At 46.0% G+C, this 15144-nt stretch overlaps 1 protein-coding gene across 4 annotated transcripts in view; it reads right to left on the reverse strand.

Annotated features, from left to right (window-relative positions):
- Positions 1 to 15144, reverse strand: part of rhbdf1a (rhomboid 5 homolog 1a (Drosophila)) — a 230213-nt gene that overhangs the window by 109424 nt on the left and 105645 nt on the right. The window contains exon 1 of one of the 4 annotated variants that reach the window (XM_055651197.1): positions 11926 to 12048. The exons of the other annotated variants lie outside the window; for them this stretch is intronic. The gene's annotated coding sequence lies outside the window, so the exon portion shown is untranslated. Of the gene's footprint in view, positions 1 to 11925; positions 12049 to 15144 lie in introns of those variants that run through there. 4 annotated transcript variants of the gene reach the window in all.

Here is a 15144-nt window from a genome sequence, read left to right on the forward strand (position 1 = left end):
ATAGCCTTAGGGTAGAAACTGTTTATTAATCTTGTGGTGTGTGATTTGGTGGAAGTCCCGTCTGCATGTGCAGGAAGGAACTGCAGGTGCTGGTTTATACTGAAGATAGATACAAAATGCTGGAGTAACTCAGCGGGACAGTGCAGCATCTCCTGAGAAAGGCAATGGGTCTGAATGCATAGCTGACGAGGATATTTTAAATAACATGTGGCACAAGATTTGAGCACTGAATGAACAGCTGATGAAAGAATGGATCGACTGAGCTTATATTCACTAGAGGAATTTAGAATGATGAGAGGGGATCTTATAGAAACATATAAAATTCTTAAGGGATTAGACAGGCTAGATGCAGGGGAAATGTTCCTGTTGAAATGAAATGAAATGAAATGATTCAATTTATTGTCATTGTCAGTGTACAGTACAGAGACAACGAAATGCATTTTTAGCATCTCCCTTGAAAGGGAGACGCAGGGCGTCGCGGTGTGCCCGCGCCTGCCGCCGTACATTCCATTACAGGCAAAGGTGGGTGAAGTGTCTTGCCCAAGGACACAACGACAGTATGCACTCCAAGCGGGATTTGAACCGGCTACCTTCCGGTCGCCAGCCGAACTCTTAGCCCATTGTGCTATCTGTCCTGTTGTTGGGGGAGTCCAAAACCAGGGGTCACAGTTTAAGAGTAAGGCTTAGGCCATTAAGGACTGAGCTAAGGAAACACATTTTCACCCAGAGAGTTGTGGATCTGTGGAATTCTCTGCCCCAGAAGGCAGTGGAGGCTAATTCACTGAATGTTTTCAAGAGAGTTAGATATTGCTCTTAGGGCTAATGGAATCAAGGGATATGGGGTGAAAGCAGGAACGGGGTACTGATTTTGGATGATCAGCCATGATCATATTGAATGGCAGTGCTGGCTCGAAGGGCCGAATGGGCTACTCCTGCACCTATTTTCTATGTTTCTATGTTTCTTGCATGTAAATTGGCCCCAGTCACATTAAAAAGACTGGGAAAAATATCTGCTCCACTTTAAATAGTTCCACAGAATCTCTTGACCTCCAGTAGAAAAGTTATTGCATCTCTAAAAATAGTTGGACGTGGAACGACTCGAAATACACAATGGCTTGGCACGAGAAGGGAAATGCTTCATGTAGCAGTGCATGGCACAAGCACCACGACCTGTTAGAGTCTTGGAGTGATACAGTGTGGAAGTAGGCCCTCAGCCCAACTAGCCCACACCAGCCAACAATGTCCCAGCTATATTGGTTTTTTTTTTAAGTTATCAGACGCAAGAAAAGAAGGAAAGAAGTTCCTTTCCATGTGCTGGAAGGAACTGCAGATGCTGGTTTAAACTGAAGATAGACGCAAAATGCTGGAGTAACTCGGCGGGACAGACATCATCTCTGGAGAGAAGGAACGGATGACGTTTCGGGCCGAGACCCTTCTTCAGACTGAGAGTCAGTGGAAAGGGAAACAAGAGATATAGACGGTGATATAGAGAGATATGGAACAAATGAATGAAAGATATGCAATGAGTAACGATGATCAAGGATAGGTAGAGCCCACAATGGTCCATTGTTGGCAGTGGGCTAGGTGATAACGAGTTGTACAGGCAGTGAAACTCAACAGGACGACAGCGAAACTAGTACGACGATGAGGGTGGCGGGGGGGGCGGTGAGAGAGGATAAAGGGTTATTGAAAGTTAGAGAAATCAATAGTCATAGATGGAGCATGTTCAAATGGAGCTGGAAGACAGACTGAACAGAACGCACGTTCAAGACAATGAAAATCTTCAACAAAAGGTGCAGAGAATGATTTTTAATTTGAAAGCAAAAAGAGCTGACGCAGCACATTGCAGCTGCCACCAGTATAAATTCAGCACCAGAAATCCCGTGCGAGGTTCAGAAGAAACCTGATGCAAAAAGTTAGCCAGAGTTTGGAATAGAGTACGACAAGTAACTGTGCCAATTTATGCAGCCACGTTTTAAGAGAAAGGTCGTTAACAGGCTGTCGATTATATTAAAGGGGTTGGAGAAAGAGTAAAAAAATAATTGTCTGAAGCATAAACACCGACACAGAGCGGGCCAAATTGCTTTCGTCTCCACGTAAATCAAGTTAATTTATTGCTTCTCGTGGTAGATGTACTTGGACATAATCATTTGTTGCAACATCTTGGCAGTCACAAATGACCATTCATCATCTATTTTTACACTAATCCTACTCTAACCCAGTTTACTCTTCCCCCCCCCCCCCCTCCCCCAGAACCCAATCTCTCTCTCCACCACCGCCCTTTGTTCTCGCGTCCACTGCCGACCGCCACCACCCTCCTCTCCAGTTCGCCAGTCCTTGGGGCGTGGCAGGGGCTAGCTCAGGGGCTTCCTTGTCCAGGAGGGTTCCTAGTTCCACGGCAGGTCGGCCAGGCTTGGATGCAGCCTGTCAGGAGATCCTGCCCCATGTTGAGTTGCTGCCTTCCAGCGCCAGAGACCTGGGTTCGATCCTGACCACGGGTGCTGCCTGTACGGAGTTTGTACCTTCTCCCCGTGGGTTTTCCCTGGGTGCTCCGGTTTCCTCCCACACTCTGAAGATGTACAGGATTGCAGATTAATTGGCTTTGGTATAAATTGTCCCCAGCTACGGGAGTAAGATCGACCCGTCAACGGAAGGCTCAAGGTCTCCACCCGCGGGAGAACAAAGAAGGGACGAGACTGAACTTTTTTTTCGCCTTCCATCACAGTGAGGAATGTGGAGGAGTCACTGTGGTGGATGTTTATGTTAAAATGTATTTTGTGTGTTCTGTTGCTTTTTATTAGTATAACTGGTATGGCAAATCAAACTCCTCATATGTTTCTAAACATACTTGGCTAATAAAGTAAGCATGAGTATGAGTAATGAGTAGGATAGTTTTAGTGTACGGGGTAATTGCTGGTCGGCACGAACTCGGTGGGACGAAGGGCTTGTTTCCACACTGTACCTCTAAAGTCTAAAAGTGAAGTATAAAGAAGGGATGATTACCGCTGCCAATTAACCGATCAACCCTTCCATTGTGGGATGCAGCAGGAAAGTGGAGCATACAAGGTAATCTCATGCGGCAGAGGTTCACCTGCACCTCCTCCAACCTCATCCATTGCATCCGCTGCTCGAGGTGTCAGCTGCTCTACATCGGTGAGACCAAGCGTAGGCTTGGCGATCGCTTCGCCCAACACCTCCGCTCAGTTCGCAATAACCAACCTGATCTCCTGGTGGCTCAGCACTTCAACTCCCCCTCCCATTCCAAATCCGACCTTTCTGTCCTGGGACTCCTCCATGGCCAGAGTGAGTCCCACCATAAATTGGAGGAGGAGCACCTCATATTTCGCTTGTGTAGTTTACAGCCAAGCGGTATGAACATTGACTTCTCCAATTTCAGGTAGTCCTTGCTTTCTCCCTCCCTCCCCTCCCCTTCCCAGGTCTCCCACAGCCCACTGTCTCCACCTCTTCCTTTCTTCTTCCCTTCCTGCCACCCCCCACCCCACCAGTCTGAAGAGGGGTCTCAACCCGAAACATCACCTATTCCTTCGCTCCATTGATGCTGCCTCACCCGCTGAGTTTCTCCAGCATTTTTGTCTACCTGGGAGAATGACGAAACTGCTTTGTGGCACAGCAATGTTCTGGATCGAACCCTAGTCTCTGGCTCAGGAAGACAGCAGCTCAATCAGTTGCGTCACTGTGTGTTCTCTCAGATACACAGCCTTTCCAACCCGGGGTGAAAGCTGCAAGAACTGGCTTGTCAAAACTCCCCTCCAAATCTAAAATACAGGGAGCTTGCTAGTATTATACCAGATCTACAATCATCAGCAAAGAGTAGAGGCAGAACATCCATGCACAGAGCGTGGGGGGCCGTCGAGAGTGGGGGCACTGAGAACAAAGGGGCGACTGGGCTGGGGATGCCAAAAATGACAGGGGGGGGATTGGGGGGTCCGCCATGTAGCGGCAGGAAGAAGATGGGGAAAGAAGATAGGGCTGTTGTGATAGTGCCTGCCTCAACTACACCCTCCAGCACCTCGTTCCACACACCCACCACCCTTTATGTTAAAAAGCTACCCCTCAGATTCCTATTTAACCTTTTCCCCTTCACTTTGAACCTATTCGTCCGGTTCTCAGTTTCCATACTCTGGGCAACAGACTCTGTGTGTCTGCCCTATCAGTTCCTCTAATGATTTTATATACCTCCATAATATCACCCCTCATCCTCATGTGTCCAGTCCCAACCTGCTCAACCTCTCCCTGTAACCGACACTCGCAAGGCCTGGCAACATCCACGTAAATTTTCTTTGTACCTTTTCCAACTTGACAACATCTGTCCTATAACATGGTGCCCAGAACCAAATGCAATGCCCAGATTTAGTTTTAGTTTAGTTTAGAGATACAGCACGGAAACAGGCCCTTCGGCCCATTGGGTCTGCATCGACCATTAATACTATTCTACCCACACTAGGGACAATTTTGCATTTATACCAAGCCAATTGACCTACAAACATCTTTGGAGTGTGGGAGGAAACTGAAGATCTCAGAGAAAACCCACACGGTCACGGGGTGAACGTACAAACACTGTACAGACAAGCGCCCGTAGTTGGGATCGAACCCGGGTCTCCAGCGCTACAGGGCAACAACTCTACCGCTGTGCCACCGAGAACTGAACAATTGCCCTGAACAAAAGACATCTCAAGTCATTTTATGGATTTAGAAAGTGGAGTTTATTTGCAGAGCAACCATTAGATATTCACAGCACGTAAACCCGATTTATTATAATAGGTACTGGCGATACATCTGGATTTCTAATTACCAGGGGGCCCAAGCTTGTGCTCCCAACACAATTACACAACTTCCTGTGGCAACATTCGAGGAAGACAAAACCACTGGGAGACCTGCCACAGATCCTGTAACATGCAGCCCATCTCACAGATAGGATTGTGCATTCAGAGTAACAGCTTATCCAAGTTTACTCAGCGATGTTCTGTCTGGTTACTCAAGATAACCGGCTGACGATTAGTCTGCATGCTTCATCATTGTTTTGTAATCGTGTCGTGACTAAACAAACAACATTTGGAATGCTCAAACCCATTGAAATATTGCACGGGGTAATCGTTGTCGAGGTGCACTCGGAAACATAGAAACATAACATTAGGTGCAGGAAGGCCATTCGGCCCTTCGAGCCTGCCCGCCATTCGGGTGGACATATACAGGAAGAGATTGTATCACAGGGGCCATCTCTCAGACCCTTACACACCCATCGCAGACATTTTTCCTGACACTGGGAAGAGGTACAGCAGCATTCTGCAAAACCAGCAGGAGAAACACAGGCTATAAATTAAAGGACTTTGCCCCTGGAGTATCGCGCACAGACCCCCCACTGCAGCGGCCACTGTTGAGCCGCTGCACGCCTGTTGAATGCCAGTGTTAAATTTGTTATGATACATGTATTTTTTTTATTTCTATTTATTTTTTTCATGCACACTGAATGGACACTGGTTGAGCAACGTTTTTTTGTTTCCCCTGGGTATGCGAATACTCAGGAAATGACAATAAAGATATACAATACAATACAATACAATATGATCATGGCTGATCATCCAACTCAGTATCCCGTACCTGCCTTTTCTCCATACCCCCTGATCCCCTTAGCCACAAGGGCCACATCTAACTCCCTCTTAAATATAGCCAATGAACTGGCCTCAACTACCCTCTGTGGCAGAGAGTTCCAGAGATTCACCACTCTCTGTGTGAAAAGCCCCTCGGCCCACCGAGCCCACACCGACCAGCGACCCCCAGGCACCATCCCACGCACACTTGGGATGACTTCCAATTTTGCCGGAGCCAATGCACCTACAAACCTGTACGTCTGTGGAATGAAACCGGAGCACCCGGGGAAAACCCACGCGGTCACAGGGAGAACGTGCAAACTCCGTACAGCCAGCCAACCTGGGTCCCTGGTGCTGCGAAGCTGCATCTCTGCCACTGCGTCACCATGCTACCCGCTGTACTAACCTTAGGCCACCTGACACACACAAGCTTAATATAGTTATGCTTTTGCGTTGATAATATCATCGTCCGTCTGTCTGTCCTATTGCAGATTTTTGGTTTAAACAAAGAAGACAGTGCTCGAATAACTCAGTGGGTCAGGCAACGTCTGTGGAAAATATGGATAGGCAATGTTTCCGAACACATCTCGAAACAAAACGTCACCCATCCAAGTCTTCCAGAGATGCTGCCTGACCCACTGAGTTACTCCAGCACTTTGCATCTTTTTTTTTGTATACCAGCCAGCATCTACAGTTCCTTATGCGTGTACAATATTGGCCACCCTATCTACACTTCATGAGGAAAGGTGTACTATGGAATTGTGGTTTGAGGTTTGCCTGTGGTGAGCCTCAAAGGACTTAACTACTAAGTGTTTAAGAAAGAACTGCAGATGCTGGAAAATCGAAGGTACACAAAAAAGCTGGAGAAACTCAGCGGGCGCAGCAGCATCTATGGAGCGAAGGAAAAAGGCAACGTTTCGGCACGAAACGTTGCCTTTTTCCTTCGCTCCATAGATGCTGCTGCGCCCGCTGAGTTTCTCCAGCTTTTTTGTGTGACTTAAATACTAACGTGTTTTAATGACAATACTCAACGTAAAAGCGTGCAAAGCCCCACACTGAACAGGTTAACTTTTATCACAACAAAATGTAACCAATACACATCTCAGCCTTCAGTGCACTAAATGTAATCGCCCCTCCCCAGAAATAAACATTTACAGACAAAGTGAGGAGGAATCACCCAGGTTGGATTGGTAGTTAACAGTTGTATTATTAGGAATCTGAAAGAGAAATATTTTGGGCAGCTCTCCTTTCCCATATCCTCTGTGAAAAAGCCAAATTGATTTACCAACATGAGGAGGAAATGATTTCATATTTCCCCAGTGAAACAAAGAACCAGTTGCACAAGTCCCAATGGCAGCAATGGCAATAAGAATTTGAGGTGAGATGGGGACTTGCCTCTCACAGGGGACAAAGCCCGCCCATGTTTCCCCTATTACTCTTCCTGCATTTCTTCCAATGAAATACCATCTGTGTCAGAACTGCTCCCTGGGCTCCAGTATGTACTCCGTGAACACCTATTCAGCGAGGCAGGGGGACCAAAGATCACCGCTGCGTTCATTTTGCATGTCAAAACTGTGGCCAATATGAATGTATAAAGATGGTTCATTTAAAAAGTGTTCGGCTCACAAGGTTCAGTTTATGCTTTAGTTTATCGCTTAAAGTTACAGCACGGAAACAGGCTCTTTGGCCCACAGAGTTCGCACCGACCAGCGATCCCCCCCACATTAACACTATCATACACACACTAGGGACAATTTACACTTAACCTACAAACCCGTACGTCTTTGAAGTGTGGGAGGAAACCGAAGTCCTCGGAGAAAACCCACGTGGTCACGGGGAGAACATACAAACTCAGTACAGGCAGCACCCGTGGTCAGGATCGAACCCGGGTCACGGGTGCTGCAAGCGCTGTAAGGCAGCAACTCTACCGCTGTGCCACCTTGCCACCCTAAACTGACCTCCAAACAACAGCCTCATCTATATAGTACTAAAACTCTCATCTTGACCACTTCCTGTCTGCGTTGTAATTAAATTTGGCAGCATCTCTGGTGAGAAGGCGTGGGTGACATTCGGGTTGAGACCCTTCTTCAGACTCGTCCGCGGAAAATGGGAAACGAGAGATTTCGACGATGATGCAGAGAGATGAAGAGTAACGAATGAAAGACATGCACAAAATGAACGAGGATAAAGGAAACAGGCCACGGTTAGCTGTATGTTGAGTGAAAACGAGAAGCTGGTGCGATTTGGGTGGGGGAGGTATAGAGAGAGGGGGAATGCCGAGGTTACTTGAAGTGAGAGAAATCAATTTCATACCACTGGCCTGTAAGCTGCCCAAGCGAAATATGAGATGATGTCCCTCCAATTTGCATTTAGTCTCACACCGACAATGGAGGAGACAGAGGATAGAAAGGTCAGCGTGGGAATGGGAAGGAGAATTAAAAGGTTTAGCAACTTGGAGATCAGGTAGGTCCAGGTGGACTGGACGAATGTGTTCAGCAAAACGATCGCCCTGTCTACGTTTGGAAATGGACAACCAGCATCCATTACCTTTGTAATTGATTACTTTGAAGTGTTCAGCTCCATTTTCAATAAAAGCCTCGTGAATTTTCCCTGTTATACATATTAATTAGCATTAATATTGCTACCTGGGTATAATGGGGGCAGAATAATCCTTTAAGTATCCTTGAGTACATTCGAAAACCATCACCAAGTTAGAGCGTAGAATCGTACAACACGTGCCCTTCAGCCCACGATGGCCATGATGAGCATAACGGTCCTTTAATCCGCCTCTCCTCTGGATTTAGACTTTAGCGATACATCATGGAAACAGGCCCTTCGGCCCAACGAGTCCATGCCGACCAGCGAACACCCAGTACACTGACAGTATCCGACTGACACAATTTCCAATTTCACCAAACGTGAATTAACCCGCAGACGTGTACATTTTTGGAAAGCGACGGGAAACCGGAGCACCCAGAGAAAACCCACGTGGTCACGGGGAGCGCGTGCAAACGCCACAAAGACAGCACTCGTAGAGTCAGGATCGAAACCGGGTATCTGTCGCTGTAAGGCAGCAACTCTACACCTGTGAGAATTCTGAAACATGGCCGCTCTCCCACTGGCCAATATTAGAGTGTGACTGTTCGGTAAAGGCAATAGGATGCGAACATGTAAAGTCGTTCGAGACAGGAAGTGACCAACCCCGTTTGTAGTCACTGAAGCTGGTCGACTGGGTCTACATGGGTACAGGCCCCAACAATAGTAGGAGTGAAGGGAGGCAGAACATTGAGGCAAAACAAATGAATGGAATTGCCCGTTGATAACTGCAGACATGTACATTCTGTGACATTAGCTGCAGGTGGTGTGTTTTTTGGAATAAATCCAGTATCGCCGAGTGCAATTGTACTTCAAAGGGATTGTACAATTTATTTCACAATACTCCTGATCTTAAACTGTGTCATCGCTCCCACTGCATCATCATCTTGGAAAGACAAACAAAAACTATTTGATCTTGTGGCAATCCCCATACTAGAAATAAATAGGGAAATGAACATGGTCACAGGCCATTGACTCGTTGTGCTGCATCACCCTTCATTAAGATCACGGGTCATCATCAGTCTGAACCAAACAAAACTAAACTAAATACCAAAGCTGCCATTTCTTAACCAACACTTAACCAGCTGTGAATCTGTCATAACATACAGCAGATTATACATGAGGGTGGCACAGTTGGTAGAGCTGCTGTCCCGCAGCTGCAGAGACCCAGATTCGATCCCCACCTCGGGTGCTGTCTGTGTGGAGTCTGCATGTTTTCCCCCATAAACATATGGGTTTCCTCCGGGTGCTCTGGTTTCCTCCCACATCCCCCAAAGGCATGCTGGTTTTGTGGGCTAAGTTGTCTCTGTATATTGCCCCCTAGTGTATTGGGAATGGATGAGATAGTGGGATAGCCTAGAATCAGTGCAAATGGGTCATCGATGGTCGGCGTGGACTTGATGGGCCGAAGGGCCTATTTCACTGTTGTATCTCTAAACTAAAAGAAGTTGCAAATAATTCAGTAAATATCCTTTAAAAATTATATTCTTTCTTCATGTTCTAGAAAAATAGAAAATAGGTGCAGGAGGAGGCCATTCGGCCATTCGTGATCATGGTTGATCATCCCCAATCAATAACCCGTGCCTGCCTTCTCCCCATATCCCTTGATTCCACTGGCCCCTAGAGCTCATTCTAACTCTCTCTTAAATCCATCCAGTGACTTGGTCTCCACTGCCCTCTGTGGCAGGGAATTCCACAAATTCACAACTCTCTGGGCGAAAACGTTTTTTCCTCAACTCAGTCTTAAATGGCCTCCCCTTTATTCTAAGATGTATTCTGTATTTGTTATTTTTTCCTCAGTCAATCCATAGCGGAGATTCTAAAAGCGAAGCGGAGAAAATACTAGATTTGATAGAATTGTCACCTTCCTGATAATTATTCTCTCTCTCATATTCCTAATTACCTCTAACCTTGGGTTTCCTGTATCTGCTGCTATTGGGGTCCTTTAATTATAAGAGTCCTCATAATTGGCACTGTGACTGCATGGGTTCCGATTTTGCAAGAGACCATCAGAAGACATCTGCAAACCCTTGTGGTTGTCATCTATGCTAAACAGATGTTGGGATCAGGATGCACAATTAACCAAGGCTCATTCACAGCAGGCATGACATGTAGCATTCATACTGCAACCTCATTACCACCACTTCAGTGACGAGTTAATTCTAATATACATTATCGCAGATCATCCCCAGTATGAGAATCGGCGACATTTCTGGTGAGAACCTTTCTCCGTTCTGACCCAAAGCGTCACCTATTCCTTTTCTCCAGAGATTGGGCTGCACGGTGGCGCAGCGGTAGAGTTGCTGCCTTACAGTGACAGGGACCCGGGTTCAATCCTGACTGTGGGTGCTGTCTGTGTAGAGTTTGTACGTTCTCCTCGTGACGTGCGTGGGCTTTCTCCCGGATCTCCGGTTTCCTCCCACACTCCAAAGAAGTACAGGTCTGTGGGTTTATTGGCTTGGTTTAATTGTAAATTGTCCCTAGTGTGTGCAGGATAGTGTTAGTATGCGGGGATCGCTGGCTGGCACAGACCCGGTGGGCGGAAGGGCCTGTTTCCGCGCTGTATCTCTAAACTAAAAGATGCTGCATGACTTGCTGAGCTACTCTATCTGTACACTGCAAGGGCCAGGAAGTGAGCGGGCAAGATCATCTCTAACCCCTCTCATCCTGGCCACAAACTTTTTGAATCACTTCCCTCTGGAAGGCGACTCCGGGCTGTCAAAGCTGCCACAGCCAGACATAAAAACAGTTTTTATCCACAAATAGTTGCTCTACTCAACACCCAAAAATCTGTAGCCTCCCTTTGATCTAGTATTTGTTGGTTCACATGCTTGATCAATGGTGTTTTATCATTAATGTTTTATTATTATTATTGTGTAGTGTTTTCTGAGTAATTTGTAATTGTCTCTGTATGTCATGTTGTTACTTGTGCGCGGAGCACCAAGGCAAATTCCTTGTATGTGAATACTTGGCCAATAAACTCACTTACTTACTTTTTTTAATCTATTATTTCTTCAACAGCAAAGGTCAGGCTTTACTTACTATATACAACCACGATCGTGCCATTAAATTATAGATGTGGAACCATTAAGATCCCCGTTCACAGACCGTGGGTTCCTGGCTGAATGGAACATGACCTCAACACACATTTCAGCTATTTCTGATTGGGCCCCATTCCAAACAGATGACAGATTGACTTGACTGCAAAATTTATTGTTGTGAAACATGTATTCAGGAATCCAGTCCATCAAGTAAACTCAAATAACCAGAAACTTGCTGCTGGGCACACAGGCAAGTTGTTCAACAAAACCTGACTTGAAAGTTAAGCAATGCAGCAATATGAATTAAACTGTGTAGGAAAGAACTGCAGATGCTGGTTTAAATCGAGGATAGATATGCTGGAGTAACTCAGCAGGACAGGCCAGCTTCTCTGGGGAGAAGGAATGGGTGACGTTTCGGGTCGAGACCCTTCTTCAGACTGAGAGTCAGAGGAAAAGGATACGAGAAATCCCTTTCATTTCCCTCTCCCCTGACTCTCAGTCTGAAGAAGGGTCTCGACCCAAAACATCACCAAGGAAACGCTGTTTTACACCGAAGATGGGAACAAAACGCTGGAGTAACTCAGCGGGTCAAGCAGCATCTCTGGAGAAAAGGAATAGGTGATGTTTCGGGTCGAGACCTTTCTTCACTCTCGATGGTGTCAGCTTTTACATGCACTCACCTCAAGTTCAGGGAACGTGAACTCATGACCTGTTGTGTTTCTTTCTGCGCCAGACTTAAATCAGGGGGAAAACACTGCGGTGGAAGTGATGTTAACATGGATACAAACTTTTACAAGTTTCTACCAGCCTTCTCAGTGCACGAGCTTGCCCCTAAAGACGCAAGCAGTGGGATGGGCCTCAGTGTAACAGGTAGTTTCTCAGTTAGTCACTGCCCAAGAATGCTCCTTTGTAACAGCGATGTGCCTCCCAAGAACACAGAATTTCTTTAGTCATGGGGTGGTGAATCGGTGGAATTAATTGTCACAGACGGCTGAGGAGGCCAAGTCTATAGATGTTTTGAAGGCAGAGATAGATAGATTCTTGATTAATGCGGGAGTCAGGGTTTATGGAGAGAAGGCAGGAGAATGGAGTTAGGAGGGCGAGATAGATCAGCCATGATTGAATGGCGGGGTAGACTTGATGGGCCGAATGGCCTAAATTCTGCTCCTATCACCTATGACCTTATGACGGAGGAACACAAGCAGGAGGATGAAGAACTGGAGCAAGGAATGGTACAATAGGTGTATGTGGTAGGATGTGAATGACTATTATAGCAAGGGGCAAGATAATGACTGGGTTGCAGTAGTAAGTAATTCTGGTCGGCTTTATTGTCTGGATAGATCACTGTTTCACGTCAGCATAACACGAACTTGCCCTCGGGGCCCTAAACATTATTTCGCAGAACCAAACCATTTAATAGTGTGCAGTCATATGGTCCAAGAAGTATTTTGATGGAATTTCAGCAATGCATGCTTAAGTTCACAACTTCGGTTTGTACAGATTGAACAGATATTAAGCTGCAAGTTGCAGATAGACACAAAACGCTGAAGTAACTCAACTCAGATTAACTACCCTCTGACTAAAGAAGTTCCTCCTCACCTCCTTTCTAAAAGAACACTCTTTAATTCCGAGGCTATGACAGCTGGTCTTAGACTCTCCCACCAGTGGAAACATCCTTTCCACATCCACTCTATCTATGCCTTTCATTATACTGTAAGTTTCAGAGGTTCCCCCTCAACCATCTAAACTCCAGCGAGTAGAGGCCCAGTGCTGTCAAACATCACATGCTAACCCACTTATTCCACTCCTGCCAGTATAGACTTATTTTGGATTTACTGCAATATCTGCCTCTTGCATGTATCATTTTCCATTTCCTCATGTCCCGGCAATACAAGGACTACCTCTCATTCTAATTCACCTTATGTTCAACTGCTCTCTTGACCTCATCAATCTGCACGGTAGATTTGGAGGAAGGAACTGCAGATGCCAGTTTAAACCAAAAATAGACAAAAAAAAACCTGTAGTATCTCAGTGAGTCAGGCAACATCTCCAGAGAAAAGGAATAGTTGAGGTGCCGGGTCGAGACCCTCCTTTTCTCCAGAGATGCTGCCTGACCCACTGAGTTACTCCAGCTTGTTGTGTCTATGAACGATAGATTTGTGGTTTACAGGGTTATGGGGCAAACACAGGCAAGTGGGACTAGCATAGATGGGGCACTTTGGTCAGCATGAATGAATTGGGCTGAAGGGCCTGTTACTAGGCTCCATGACAATACTTCCACACTTTACAAAACGCGACTAAACTTTCGAGCTGACTTGTTTTCACTCTCAATCCTCTCCCCCACCATTGCTCACATTTCCAACTTGTATCAATGCCATTTAATTTAGTGCTTGCCTAATCCATGATTAATGTTCAACTTTCAGATCAACCATATATTCCTGTTCACATCAGTGATTCAGAGATTGCCCAACAGAACATTTCATTATGGACGTAGTTTCCTCTCAATTGGCTCAATGTTCACTTCATGGCTCATCATTGTCTGACTCAGTCTCGAGTTTCTGGAGATCCGGTCCTCATCCCAACCCTTAGACAGACACAAAATGCTGGAGTAACTCAGCGGGACAGGCAGCATCTCTGGAGAGAAGGAATGGCCGACGTTCTGGGTCGAGACCTTTCTTCAGACGGAGAGTCAGGGGAGAGGGAAATGAGAGATAGGGAAGGGTAAGGTGCGAAAATGAGAGATCAAAGGGGAGGTGGATCAAGGAAAAAGTAGAATAGATTGTTAGTTTCTTCTTCTTCTAGCATATGGCGTGCACAGCCTAGAGTTGTAGGACAACTTGCTCTATTAGATCTTATTTCATTGTGCACGCCATGGTGATTACATTCGTCGAAACAGGGCGGAGTGAAGGTTGCAATCTCCCACCCCATTGTTAGCTAGGGTAGGTGAACTGGGATGGAGAGAGAGGGAAAGCAAGGGTTACTTGAAGTTAAAGAAGTCAATATTCATACCGCTGGGTTGTAAGCAGCCCAAGCGAAATATGAGATGCTGTTCCTCCAATTTATGTTGGGCCTCACTCTGATAGTGGAGGAGGCCCAGGACAGAAAGGTCAGTGTGGGAATGGGAGAATAGTCTGCTCATCACAACCCTTGATTGATTTGTGCTGCCTTTTCAATGATCACCCAGTCAAGTCTTACTTTGCCAACACAGCAGTGGATGTTCTTCAAATTCTTCCAGATTCACGCCCCAAAATCCAGTCTCTAGCAGTGCTATGCCAAATCACTAGAGTTTAGAAGGATGAAGGGGTACCTCATTGAAACTTACCAAATAGTGAAAGGCCTGGATTGAGTGGATGTGGAGAGGATGTTTCAACGAGTGGGAGAGTCTAGAACTAGAGGCCATAGCGTCAGAATTAAAGGATGTTCCTTTAGGAATGAGATGAGATGATCATTTCATTTCATTTCATTTCAGGAGTAATTTCTTTAGTCAGATGGTGGTGAATCTATGAAGGCTGTGGAGGCCGTCAATGGATATTTTTATGGGAGATATTGATTGATTCTTGATTAGTACGGATGCCAGGGGTTATGGGGAGGGGGCAGGAAAATGGAGTTGAGAGGGGGAAAATAGATCAACCATGATTAAATGGCAGAGTAGACTTGATGGACCGAATGGTCTAATTCTGCTTCTATCACTTATGAACTAGTGAATTTCTCCCATTCTCCTTTATGGCATGAAGCACAAATAGGAAGCCACAAGCTATGAGTCAACAACTTTCACCGCTATAGCATCACCTTCCATTCCATCTACCGTTAACATTTTTGTAGTTCAAAGACTGATGCAGTAAAGGAGGCCACTAGTGGGTGGTACAGCAGTAGAGTTGCTATCTTACAGCGCCAGAGAC

The sequence above is a fragment of the Leucoraja erinacea genome, chromosome 20, assembly GCF_028641065.1.
Source record: "Leucoraja erinacea ecotype New England chromosome 20, Leri_hhj_1, whole genome shotgun sequence".
Taxonomy (NCBI): domain Eukaryota; kingdom Metazoa; phylum Chordata; class Chondrichthyes; order Rajiformes; family Rajidae; genus Leucoraja; species Leucoraja erinaceus.